Source organism: Boleophthalmus pectinirostris, unplaced genomic scaffold, assembly GCF_026225935.1.
Source record: "Boleophthalmus pectinirostris isolate CB_2022bp ecotype Guang Dong unplaced genomic scaffold, ASM2622593v1 HiC_scaffold_22, whole genome shotgun sequence".
Classification (NCBI taxonomy): Eukaryota; Metazoa; Chordata; class Actinopteri; order Gobiiformes; family Gobiidae; genus Boleophthalmus; species Boleophthalmus pectinirostris.
In genome coordinates, this window is record NW_026571190.1 from 29,991,063 (window position 1) to 30,005,590 (window position 14,528).

Sequence of the window (14,528 nt, forward strand, 5' to 3'; positions counted from 1 at the left end):
CATGCATAGCAGGACCTCAAACACGAAAAAGGACAATATAATTAAAACTGTGACCGCAAAACACAGACACTACAAGATCACTGTCCATCAAAATGGAGTCGATGGCAAAATAAGAGGAAGGAAACTGGAGCTTCAGCTAAACTCTCTCCCTTTTACTTTTTTAACTCCCCAGAGCAGCAAAACCACCAGCTTCCTTAGGGCCTGTTTACACGAGAACACTTGCGGGTAAAAACAACAAAATATTTTATCGGAAGTGCCTTTCGTTTAGATGGTGATGCCATTTTGGGGGCTTAAAAACGCAAAAATCTGAAACCACCCTCCAGAGTGGAAAAGTTGAATACGCTCTCCCATAGCGTTTCCATCTACACTGCCCAGGACACAAAACTCTGGTCAAATCTGTTCACATCACATACGTGTTTACGCCACATATTTACAGTACACAGAAACAAACGTTGAATGGCATGCATACCCAGTCAAATTCCTCCCGAAAACGCTTGTCTAAACACGAAATAAAAAGTGAAGACGCGACAACACTTTTGCGTCTTCTCTTCAGACTGGTATCATATAAACGTAGTCTTAGGTTACATTTACACTGAAACAAATCACCTTGTCACTGTATCGGAAACGATTTGGGTCCAGATACGTCGTTTCTGTGTTCACAAGCCTTCCCTATCCACACAGCTTTGAGCATATTTGTTTAGGTTTTACAGAAAGGAAACGTAAAACCAAGTGTCTAATTTGCATAGACTAAGCGCTCAAAAAACAGCTTACTTCTTGTGCGCTGATGCGGTTCAGCTTCTGTCGGACTTAAAAAGGACACGACTCAGTGAAATATGAGTGTTTTTTATGTGACAAAGGGGTGTTCTCCTAATGGCGAGTCTGTTCTCTGTAAGTAGTTTCTAGCTAGGCTGTTTCCCTTTTGTCTATGGTTTCTTTAGACTGTTTTCCACAATAGCGTCACATGACCGATGCCACAAACCCAGTGAGTCGAGAAGGTGCAAATCACAATGACGTGGTCGAAAAAGGACAGCAACTAGAGCTCCTACGTCTGCGTATCAACGTTTTCAGGCGTCCACACAGTGCCCGATCGAATTCATGGAAGCTGGCGGCACCAGATTGTTCCGTCTCTGGAGCCATTTTCCTTCGGATTAGTGTGGACGAACACTACATCCACAACGAAAACGACTCAAATATGTACTAGTGTGGATGGGGCCTTAGTCGTCACCTTCTGCTATGGAACAACAGATTCACATGAGTCACAAATCACAAATAAAAAAACACATTAAATTAGAACACCGCAAGCAGTCACGCACTATTTTATAAACATGCAAATCTTCATGCATTGAATTTAAATCACATTCCTTGCTGCACACTGCGTCCTCTTCTACAGCCAGGCTTGAGTTATTTGTCCTCGCTTTCATCACATTGTCTGCACAGGTGTTCGGGAGCCAGAGTTTCACCAAAGTATTCATCATAATTTATGTTGAAATACAACTGAACACTACAATAGTTTGTTGTCTTGAAAGTTATTTTAAGCAATTAGGGATTCAGAGAAAACAAAAGCGAGTGCACAGCAGGAGCGTATGTAAAAACACTCTGTCAGAGGTGAATGAGACAGGCCTGTCAGCACCTGAAAGCCTGCGCCGCGTCACTAATACAAAAACCCGAGGAATCTCTCTCTTCACTGCTCCTCTCGCATTGTCATCTGTATTCACTGACCAGAATGGATGAGCGTAATAGCTGGTAAAATGGTCCCAACTGTCAGCGAGCAAATGACTTTCAATTCGGCGCGGCGCCATCAAGCAGTGAAAAAGCAGTGACATGTAAATAGGAGAGACAAAAAGACATGTAAATAGGAGAGACAAAAGAAAAAGAAAGGCACTTACACGGAAGTCATTGACATGTAAATAGTGACAAAGGCGAGGCGCGAGAAGAGACATTTAGAGGCAGAAAAACAAATGAGACAGAACGCTTTCGGAGCTGTGCGGAGTAATGGGGCCGATTCACATTCAGGTATGTCGGTTTCAACGAGGGGCGGACCTGCAGTGTGATTAATACCAGTTTGAATAATGCTTTACTAAATATATGAGAGGAAATGACTTTGGGTTTGGTTCAGTCAGCCCGTTGTTGTTGTGTGATGGGAATTGTGAGGGTTTGATGATGCATTTGTCAAAGTATAATTCTATATTTGTTTTATACACATTAGCAGTGGTGGAACGTAATGAAGTAAAAGTAGTAAAGCATTGTACATAACCTCTTAACGCTGACCGTCACAAATACACGACAGACTATTTGGATCAAGACATAAGCTGAGATAGCGACTGCTTTCCCCCATGCCCCTTCCTAGGAACCTTTGGCAAGCGCTTGTTTCTAGTCAATATACCCAAGTTTATATTTAGTTTTTTGTTTTTTCTATAGTCAAATTAATAATCTCAACTTAATTTACCATCTACTTAAAGGCAAAAACACACACAAAACATTTTTATATTCATCTATATAAAGGGTGTTAAAGGGTTTTAAGTATATATTTAGGTATCTCTACAGTGGATACTTTTTACTTTTACTTCACTAGATTTGAGAGCAGTGTTTCATTTTTAGATTTGAGAGCAGTGTTTCATTTTTGAACAGAACTGAAAAGTAAGAGTTTTTTTTTATTACTGTCTGAGACTGAGGGGTTTATTTTTAAAATGTTCATAGTTTGAGCGAGCAAACCAAAGAATCTACAAAGAGAAACAGCTAGGAAAAATAAAAAAAAATGATAAATTCAGTTGTTTCTGTTGAACAAAATTCAGCACAAATCTGCATCAACATCGCTACATTTGAAGGTTTCTCAAAATCAGCCCAAAATATGTTTACTTTTTACTCTTAAAGTAAATTTTTAAACAGATAGTTTAATACTTTTACTTAAAGATGCATTGTGTTTACATTTTTGATGCCTTTCTCCATTGAGATGTCATTGTTTTTTTCTGGAATGTTTCACAGTATGGCATTAAACCTTTCTATCTATAACCAGATCAAATTACAGGTCAGATCTGTGGAGAGGCAACCTCACTCACAGTCAGAATGCCTGTTTTTCTAGGTATTTTTGAGCAATAAAACCATCTGTAATTGAATAAATGTAAGGTAGAGCTGTTTAATGTCATACTGCGGAACATTCCAGGCAGAGCAATGACATGTTAATAGAAAAAGCAAGTGATGGAGCCCTAACCAAAAAGTTATAGTGCACCTTTAAGTAGATTTTTATGTGATACTTTTACTTCTAATAGCTGTACTTTTACTTAAGTAACATAAGTGAGTACTTCTTCCACCACTGCACATTAGTCATTTGCGTGTGACTAAAGGTAAAGAAAGGTACAGTAAGGTAAATCTCTGTAACATATTTAGAATAGTTTAGTTCAGTGTGTGAAGGATCATTGTCTCACTTGTTTTTCTTTTTTCTGACAGTTCACACTCGATGCTGTGAGTGTAGGCGACTCTCCACAGTGGCAGTCATGTGATTTAAAGTGCGCATGACAGGTTCTGATCATTCTCTAGTTTTGTTTTCATTTGGTGAGATAATTGAAAATATAAATTATAGTTTTACACCAATCAAGAAGCAATTTGGGAAGAAAAGATACAAAAAATATAAAGTACAGAGTTCCATTTTGGTATCACACAAGGAAGAATTCTGTCTGAAATTTATGCACAATTTACACACATTTTTTCTAACATTTTAAATATTGCCAAAAAAATATATATAATTGCATTTGTCATAGAATAATTTCTGTACATTAGAGGAGTTTTGTAATGGTTATGGAGTCTTGTCACGATTTACAACCAGAAGTAAAACTTGAAACCTAAAAAAAAAAGTCCAAAGTGTAAAAAAATGTAGTAGAGTCTTCTATATAATGATCTTAACTTTGTTTTAGTGAAACGAGTGGTCTAGCGGCGCATGTAAAATGAAATCTAATCTACAAATTTCACTTCTACATGTAAAAAGATCAAATGGGGCTTATAACTCCATTTTCACACCCACATGTGGTTTTAAGAGTCTAGATTGTTTTTTTTATTCAAAGAAAACACATTATGATTTTTCATGTACTTTGTATTATGACTTTGTTATAAAAATGGGTACATCGAGTTCCTGTTTAAACCGCAGCAGTATTAGTGGTAATTCACAAGAGCGAGCTGTGGATTTTCATTCACATATTTTTATTTCCTTTTCACATGTACTGTAAGTAAAATGTCAGATTTATCCATCTGTTTCTCTGCCTTAATGGTTTTGCCTTGTTGATCTATTTTCTCTTAAAAAACTGCATCTCATGTTGATCTGTTTATTTCATGTTTGTGTCTGTCCTGATTTATGTGAAGTGTCTTTGAGTGTCATGAAAAGCACTATAGAAGTGATATCATTATCTATTATAAAATTGACATTTATGACACAGAGTCGGTCTGAATTTTGTCTAAATAATCGTAGAGCAGTGGGCAGAGATTTGAGCTAGAGGTGAAAACAAAAAAATTCAGAACATTCAAACCTCAAATGGATCATAGGATTGAGTAATAGGATGAGTCAAACATGCATGAATCAATCAAAATACAACTGAGAGTTAAAAGTGAAACATGAAGAAATAGAGTTATAACATGGTTAAAACCTCATTTAATGTCTGATATCATGAGTTTCTGGTCGCTGTATAAGAGAAGAGGTGAGGACCGCAAGAGTGTTTTCTGACGGTTTATATAAGCACACAGAACTCTGGCTCTACTGCCGACATGCAACGACAGAGAGAGTGAGTCTCAGCAACGGACAGTTTTATACACTGTGGTGGACAACAGGTGTGAGGTTCATGTCAAACAGAGTGATCAATACATGGTCAGGCAACAACTGTAGTCATGAAACTGTACTGTGACAACTTAACTTTGGCAACAACAAATGGTCTAATAAATATTCCTATTTAGGACATAACAGACTTATTCTCATACTCCTTACATGAAGCTTGTTTGTCCTCAACTAACTTTAAAAAACATGCCATCAATGTGCATCCTTTAATAAACAAACAAAATAAAAAACATTGTAGATTTTTGGAAATTGTTTTCAATTAGGCTACATTCAGACTGCAGCCTGAAGTGACCCAAATCCGATTTTTTTGCCCCTATGTGACCTGTATCTGATCTTTTAATGACAGTCTGAACAACACAGATCTGATTTTTTCAAATGTGACCCAGGCCACTTGGATATGTGCTCCAACATATACACACCCATACATATCCGATCTTTTGACATGCGACTTCAGTCTAAAGATCCAAGGTGCATGCTGGCCAGCTACTGTGCGGTAACAAGCACCTGTTGTGAGCCAATACAGTCCAATGCCGACACATTTCTTCACTGAAATAGGCCACCGAAGACATGTTCCCTCCTGCAAGAGTGGTACAAGTAGGCGCTCACAAATGCACACAAACATTCTCTGACCTCTCGTCATATGAAAATTGTGTATGAACTCTGGGTCAGTGAAGTAGCTAAGCACAGAGCATTCCCACCAATTTTGCGAGTTTTGAGACTCCGAACCCACACGTTCCTGCCTCACAAAACGTCATGGCCAAAAACCTCGTCAGTCTCCTCCTTAAAACAAATAAGCTGTACATGTTTTGGCTCCGGTACGACAGCAACTTTAAAATCGCCAGGTGCTCAATGCTCGCGTCCATGTTTGGGCATGCGGGACACTTTTGGGATGTTTAAAGTTCACACTGGTTGCATTTAATTGGAAATGTGAACGACCTTGCAAAAAAAATCATATTTCACAAAAAAATCTGAATCCGAATCCTTAGAGACCGCAATCTCAACTTCGGCTTAAGCTCACAGTTAGAGTGTTTGTCCGCTGATCTGAAAGTTGATGGTTCGAATCCCGCTGTTGACAAAAACATCACAGGTTGGCAGAGCAAGTCTAGTTCTCACAGATGTATACTGTCATTATGTCCTTGGGCAAGACACTTAACTCAAATCATCCACAGTGTACATCAATGTGTGTGACCATGTATGATTTGTGGGAAAAAATGCATAGCACACTCGGTAGGCCGATGTCCAAAAGCTTTTTTATTAACAAAATAACTTTTCAGCAAAAAAAAAGCCTTCATCAAACATTTTTCTTGTCTTGAACCACAGCACACAAAATGGTTGCCAGCCCAGGTGCCCATACACCCCTTCAATGAAAGGGGATCCCAAAGTGAGGTCACCCAGTGAGTTCAGCCCACTCTACAACAAGAAACAACAGTTTAGATGTTTAGATATTTACATAAAAAACATTTTATAAAATACAGAAATAGTTTACGTCTCACAAAAAAAACATCTTAAATCAAACTCCACATTCAGTCCATGAGGAGCTAGAGTCATGTATGATTTGTACCACATAAACATCTGAAAGCACTGACTACATCCTCAAATCCTCCCCTTGAGTCTTTCCAGCCCTGCTCCACACTGCACCTGTGTGAGACCCGGCCGTACATGAGCAGCATTACAACCTTCCCTTTGCCCCTAAATGCCCTCCCTGCCGCACCGGGCCCCCTGCTGCGTCCGGGTCCTCCGTCTGGGTCCCCCCGCCGCTGCGTACGCCGTGACAGGGAGCAACCGGCTTCCACTGGGATCTAATCAAACGTGAGGGCCCGTGCCGCTACAGCCTGATAGAGAGGCGCTTTAAGAGAACAGCTCAGCCAGGTCTCATCCATCAAGCCCCAACCAAGCAAAGAGCGAGCGGGCACACGGCTGGCAGTGATGGAGGACCCCTGCACATGCGCACGCCCCCCTGAATACCACCAATATACAGTATGGGAGGGGATAACAGTATTACACACGCTTTAAGTCAGACTTTAAAATGAGTTATAGCTGACAGTGTGGCTATCTGATTTCTCTAGCCCTGACAAGTCTTCTAACGCACTTATTTGACATGAGATGAAGCTTTCAGGAGAAGTGCAGCCTCCGCGCAGAGTACATAGCGGAGTTTACTCAGTTTGAATGTCTTATCACGGGTGGAAAGCTATCAGTCAGCGTCCAACTCACTGGTGGCCAAGTGGAGGCAAGCTAACATTAAAGACTGTTGATTTATGGAGATGTGTTTTAACCAGTGAAGCCTCGCGATGTAATGGCCATAAGTGCACATTACTTTAAAAATAGTTTGGCAGAATAAGCATTAGAGGAGCAAGTGCAAAAAGAGTTACAACCTGACTGCGTTTTATAACACAAACTACAGCTGCAGGGCCTCTAAGCTCAGAGCAATGTTGTAATGCTGTATCCAGATAAAAAATAAATATTCATATACAGTAACAAAATCATATTTACTTGCCCCTTTGTATTTATACTCCAGACAAAGCAATAACATCACTCAAGACAAGAAAGAAGTAGACGCTGCAAAGATAAGTTACCTTTAAGACACCAGTAAACAAAATCCAACATAGATACTTTGCACTGTCAGGTCATAACATCTGATTTATAATACGAAGTTAATGTAAAATAATGCACAAAATTTAGGATAGACACAGAAAAATAGGCTCAGGAAAGTTATATCTGAGCAATGCAAGAAACACAAATGTTCAAATAATTTAATATGATCAAAATAAAGCTTGTAGACTTACTTACATAAATCAGAGTACTTCAGTAAAAAAATATGACTCAAGTAGGAGCATCTGCCCTACAAAGGCAATAGGTAGCGACATCATATTCAGTTAAAAATGAGTTTTTCGGACTATAAGTCACACTTTTTTCATGGTTAGGATGGTCCTGCGACTTATAAACCAGTGTGACTTATATATTAAATTTTTACACTGACAGCCATGAGAGGGCGCTCTAGGCTTGTGTGTCAGTATCTGCTGCTCCTATTACTCCTGTACCACTGTCATGTCGCTCTACTGTGCATGTCTCCTGCAGAAAGAGCCTCTGTCCTGTCTGTATCATGTCAGTCGATCACACCATTACTTCTGTAACTCTGAACATTTTACATTTAATCAAACTGAGACAACTGAGAAGACTGAACACAAATGTCCCCCCCAAAAAAAATCATATTTTGCAGAGTACAAGCTGCAAGTAGTGAAATATTCAGCCGAAAATGGTAATCGAGCAGCAGAAAGAAAGTTTGAAGTGAGCGAGAAACTTATGACAACCAGGAGGATGCACCATGCAATTTTCCTGGAAATCATTGGATGAATTGACAAAGCCTGGACTTCAGTGACACCAAAACCATCCTGTCGGGATTCAGAAAGGCCAAAATAATTCTAACTGGAACTGATGCTGAGTCTGACGACAGATACACAGAAGAGGAAGCGGCGCTCCGTTTACCTCTGGAGGTTGTGGAGTTGCTCAGAAGAATTCAGTGGATTTAGATAAACTTGTTCTGTTCTGTTGTTTATGCTCTAATTATCTGAATAAGTGTTCATATGTGATGTTAACAGTCTGTTGTTCTCTATTCTGTTATTTTTACTATAACTTGTCTTTCAAGATGAAATGTTGGTTCCTGGTCTCTAATTTTATAAAATAAATTTGCTCAAAAAAGTGTCCGTAGTCCATTGCGACCTTATAGTACGAAAAATACGGTACTGTCATTTTGGGGGTATTTGAGACCTCTTTTATCATGTGAATAAATAGCGAGAAAAATATTGAGCTCAGAATTGACTTTTGACCCTTATTTGAGAGGAGTCGTGCAAAGGCAAAGACAGTAACGACACTGTTACTGCTTTTTGCCTTTGCACAACTCCTTATTTTTGACACATGATACAAAGGCAGAGTACAGGAAATGCCAAATAAGGGTCAAAGGTCAATTTTGAGCTCAATATTTTTTGCATATATTTTATGAATATTTCTTTATTATAGCAACTAGTTGTCAAATTTTGGGAGCCCTACTTAATATACTTTTGTCTGGACAAAACAGAAACTTTGAAGTAATTTTTCTCAGTTTCACACTCTGCTTCTCTGGTTGTTAAGGTCTTTTGCCTTTGTAGGGCAGTGTGATGCTAAAAAGTATTAAATCTATTAAAGGGCGCATATAACACTACCATAACAAGCCCTGCATATTTAAAGTGTGTTCTTTCTTCAAACTCTACCTTGTGATGTCATGCAGTGATACAGGAAGTGCTCCACTGTGTTTTTAAACGTTGCCAATCTCTGCTGAACAAAACGTAAAAGGAGCTGTTAACTTTAAAACTACTGCTTCGTGACATCATCAGGTGAAACAGAGCATGTTGAGTTTTGGAGATGTAGACAGATGAATAAAGAATTACTCAAACATGTGAATGAAACAAAACACAACTCCATGTTTTTGAGGAGGTAAAAACATTCTCACAAGAGTCCATTTTGCTTAATATAGGTCCTTTAAATGTGACTCACTACCACCGCCCACCTCTGGTCCCAAGCATCCATCTCACTCCGTAGTCACTTCCTCCTCTGGGACAGTGGGCAGCCTGGATCAGCACCTTCTCCAGTCGGGGGAGGAGCCATCACTGGGACTTGACCTTGGCTCGACCTTCCCTTTGCATCAATTTTGAAAGACAAACATTGATTTTGTATTTTGTGGTGTTTTTGTATTGAACTCGATGGGTGCCAGGCGTCTGGGAGCCAATTTATTTCTGCATGTCCACGTCAGCGTTCCCCACGTCTCTTAGCAACCTCTGTCTCCGTAATTAAGTATAGTGCGAATGCCTTCTGCAGTAAGTCTATATGTTTTATAATGATAAATGTTAGACTAATAGACTAATTAAAATATTTTTAATTAATTAGTTGGAAAAGGAGGATAAGAAAAGTTAGTTTTAAAAGTCGTATGTTACACAAATTTGATTTTTGTGAACTTTAAGTCAAGTTACCTCTTTAAAAGCAAACCTGGAGTTGTGTTTTGTGTCATTCACACATTTGATTAGTCCTTTATTATTAGTCTGTGTACATTTCCAAAGCTCAGAAATGCTCTATTCCACCTTGTGATGTCATTAAGTGGTAGTTTTCAAGTTATGGGCTACCTTTTACTTTTAGTTCAGTAGAGTTTGGCAATTCCAGGGCTGAAATTATCCAAATGATTCAAGTGAAAATAGAAGTGTATGGAGTTTAAAAACACTTTGGAGCACTTCCGGTATTACCACATGACATCACAATGTAGAACAGAGTGTTTTTTGAGTGAAGAACTCAGCCTAAATATGCCAGGTTTTTGTGTTAAACATGTGCGAATGAAACAAAACACAACTCCAGATGCATTTTTGATGAGAAAATATTATAACATAGATCAGAAAATAATGTAATCTGAGCTCTTTAAATCCACTTTTTGTAATTAGGTGTATAACTGAGTGTATGAGAAAGTATTTAATTATGTAACAAACTGGTATGCTTCTTAATCAGTCTGCTCTGTGTGGATTTATGAGTCAGCAAATGTGCTCCACCAAGTCAAGTCTGTCCTATGGCAAGTTCACCCCACATGAACTTTAAAAGTGAGCATTTTTCTGAGGAAAGCGGTGAGGGAGATCATAGCAAGATTATAATGAATAGATGGGAATTTGAAAAGCAAGAAAACCCAGGGGGAAGCATAGAGGAGAGAGAAATGAAATGAACATCTGATAAGGATCAAATGATGTGTGGAGTTGAAAAATAGGAGCCGCGATGGGGAGGTGTGCATGGCTGCTTCCTGTTGCTTTATCGGAACAAACAGCAGGCCTCCGAGGTCAGTGCCTAATCACAGTGGAGGTTAGATTGTATCGCTCTATCTCCCAAGTCCCCTCCTATCTCTATCTCCACATCTCAGCTCTCTGATGCGCTTCAGGACCGAGGCTTCTCACATCAGGGAAGTCATTTCGAGGCTCTCACTCCAGAAAGCGTCCATAGAGAGGATTTGTCCAAAGAAAAGCGGCTGGTTTTCATGTTTGAACCGTAGACAGTGAAAAAGAGCACCTTTGTCTCTGTTTACTTTCATTTAATTTCATGTTAATTTATCAATAATCAACTAAACTACAAAATACAACTGTGAACTTTTGTTTTAAACACATAAAATCACCAAGACCAGAGGTAAGTAAATAAAAATGACAGACACTTAAAATATGTAATTAAAATGTATTGAAGGACTAAAAAAAAGTGGACAAGTGAAAATGTAAAAAAATAAAATAAAATTCTACAAAAATGCCAAGTGGTGAATAACATGATAAAAATGGCCAAAATTAATCAAATACTAAAATAAGAATAAAACCTTGCAGCCCCTGAGCGGAGGAACCAGGTCCTCAAAACTAAAAATAAATGTTACAAATCAACCAAACAAGGACGACTCGAGAGGGGGCAGCCCCACCCAGAACAAAATGGAAAGTGCTACCTCGCAATCACATGAAAATAACTTAAAACCCAAAGTGCAAGCACAAAAGTATGGGCTAAACCCCTCCCAAGTGCGACTTAAACCAACTAGAACTAAAAGCTAAAATCCCAGGGATGCAACAATAAAAAACATGTTTATTTAAAGGTGCAGGAGAGCTAAAATATATTATAACTTTTAACAATATACAATAAATCAAACCCAAAAAACAAAACCGTAAAGCGAAACAGTAGCAGACGAAATCCTACAATAAAAGGACAGACCAGTGTTAAAAACAAAGATTAAAACTATGTTCAAACCTTGATTTAAAAGCTGCCTGTCCTGCCTTAAAAGCTCCAACACTCAGGGGAGGTTGAGGAGTCCCACAGGTTGGCGGTGTGATTCCAGCTCTCACAGATGAATGCTGTTGTTGTGTCCTTGGGCAAGACACTTAACCCACCTCTCCCCTATTGTCTGTGTTCACTCGTATATGAATGTGTGTGTGAATGTGTGAGTGGGTCCTTGTAAAGCGCTTTGAGTCTTGAAGGTGGGAAAATGTTGTGTGACCATTTTATGTATCTGTGCTTTACTACTAAGTACATCTTAAAGTGGATATGTTTTACTTTTACTTTTGACTATATTTGAGAGCGGGTATTTGTACTTTCTGCTCCACCACATTTTTGAACAGCTCTGAAAAGTAAAATTGTTTTTTGTTATTGTTTGAGACCTGCTGAAATGGCAGAGGGTTTATTTTTAACACATTCTAGTTTGAGCAAAGAAAAATATAACACCACTACATTATACTTTTACTTAAAAACTGATATTACCCTGCTCTACATGTTGCTGGTGTTTTTATTTTGCTATTTTTGTCCGTTAATAAATTCCTTCCCCTAATCTGCTAATATGGACCTGGCTCCAAATTCACTTCTATAACTGGGTCCGGTCAAGCGGTAATGGAGGGAAACAGGGGCAGATTTTTACATTTAAATAGCTCTTATTCAGAAACTAGAGGGACTATTGAAATAAGTAATGTATTAGAATATTAGAAACACTCCAACAGGGTAAAGTTAAACCTGCGATATTCTTTCAAGTTGTTGACAAAAAATGTAAAACTCATGTCGGTAACGGAGGGAATGAAATGTGCAGCAGTTTTTGGGCAATAAATACAAACAGCGATAACTACCGGTTCTCACTTACAAATCCTTAACAAACTGGTTTGAATATTTGTGTAATATAGTTTTCTACCATATGGTACAAGATTAGGTTGAAAAACCTCTTACTTTTTGAGCAATGAGATTTTTATTAAGAAACGTCATGGTAACGGAGGGAAAAGTAACAGAGGGAAAATTGTGCAAGCAAGTAGAAGGTGCATGATTTTACATCATTTGTCATCTTTTTTCTTCCGAATACTTTAATATTACTTCAAAATGAAAGGAAACTATTTCTATAAAATATGTCAGTCCTTTCAAGCTAATTTTTATCATTTTAAATACTTTTTTTTTTTTTAAATCATGTACCTTCAGCAACAGTTCAAAGATCGAATAACACAAGATATGATGAAATACATCAATTTATTTACATGATTTGCAGGTCTTTGAAATTTGGGCAATAATTTTTGTTCCATGTTTCATACATGGTCTGTTTAAAACATATGTAACTTTAGAACCAAAAATGGTACAGAAAAAAGGTAAACAGTTTCATAAACTAGAGTACATATGTTATCTGTTGAAAACATTTATATATCAGATGCATAAACTTGAATTTTTGGCCTTGCTGTTTACTTCTGCCTGACCGGGCCCAACTGCTAGTCTCGGTGAGCTTCATTTGACTGGAGCTGAATGCTATGAGCAACATCACACTCCTTTAGTCCACTTCTTTATACTGTCTATAGTTTGAATCCCGTATTATAATAATGTGCGTGTTTGCTTAGTGTCTGTTTACTGTTTACTGCTTTGCTATATTCCAGCGAAGTAAACAGTGGCCACACAGTCCCACACAGATTCATTTAGTCACTTAATTAAATATGTGGGTGATTTTCTACAATTGAATTCCTCATTCCTCACAGATATGCCACATCAGTTAGCGGCGCAGAGGCTTGATGCAGTGGGGGGATGGGGGATCGCAATTTTCTGTTGCCCTTTTGAAATGATCCAAGAGCTTTAGAAATTAGCCCCGGCTGTAAAAGATTGTGTTTTTTTAACCACAGTGTTACTTTCAGGGCTGCTGTGTGTGTAAACCTAATTACTAACTCCTAATTGTCTTTAGATTCAGTTCAGCTTTAATTTCATTGCACGCGCACAGTACGACCAAGAACAGTTCAGCATAGTGGATAACCAGAGGCATATAAACACTCTGCGGTGACATCTTACTGGGGGTGTTCTACATGTACATCTATGGTGGAAGGTTTAGTAGTCACCATGGAGACAGAATGCACACATAAGCAAACAAAAAAAAAAGTCAGAAAATTCAAGAAAATGATACAAAATGGCTTTAACATACATACAAATATTTTCATTTTTTGTTTTCCAATTAAAAAAAAAAAAAAACAATGTGAAAATGACTGAAAAACTCTTTGATACAACTATCTAGCTCATCGTTTCCCAAACACTGGGTCAGATGCAGGTGGATTGCAAGAGATTTTTTGGGGGTCGCCTTGTCACCATCTGCATATAGGTCTGCAATATACATATACATACATCTCCACGCATCCCTGCTCCTCACTTTTTTGGCAGCACTGTCTTGCCTAACCAATTTTCTGTGGGAAAAACTGATTACTGTTTTTTCTTGTTTAAAACTTGAGTACCATATTTTTTGGACTATAAGGCGCACTTAAAATCCTTTAATTTTCTCATAAATCGAGAGTGCGCTTAGGTATTAATTTTGGTTGTGCTTACTGACCTCAAACCAACTTTCACATATATTCCACTGAGTCGTGTTCTTTAGTCCGACAGAAGCTGACTGCATCAGCACACAAGGAGCAATTTATAGTTTATGCAAATTAGCCATGTGGTTTTCAGTTTTGTTTCAGTAAAACGTAAACAAATGTGCACAAAGCTGCATCAAACACATTATTACTCAATGTATATTTGAGTCTTCTTTGTAGGAAAGAAAAAAGTCTCAAGTGTCGTCCGGTTGTTTCGCTTTATAATCTGGTGCGCCTTATAGTCCAAAAAAATATGATAATACTAATTGTTCAAGAGACACGATCACTCAGTCAGCAGTAAAATATCCTCATTAATGTTCAATAATGCTCAA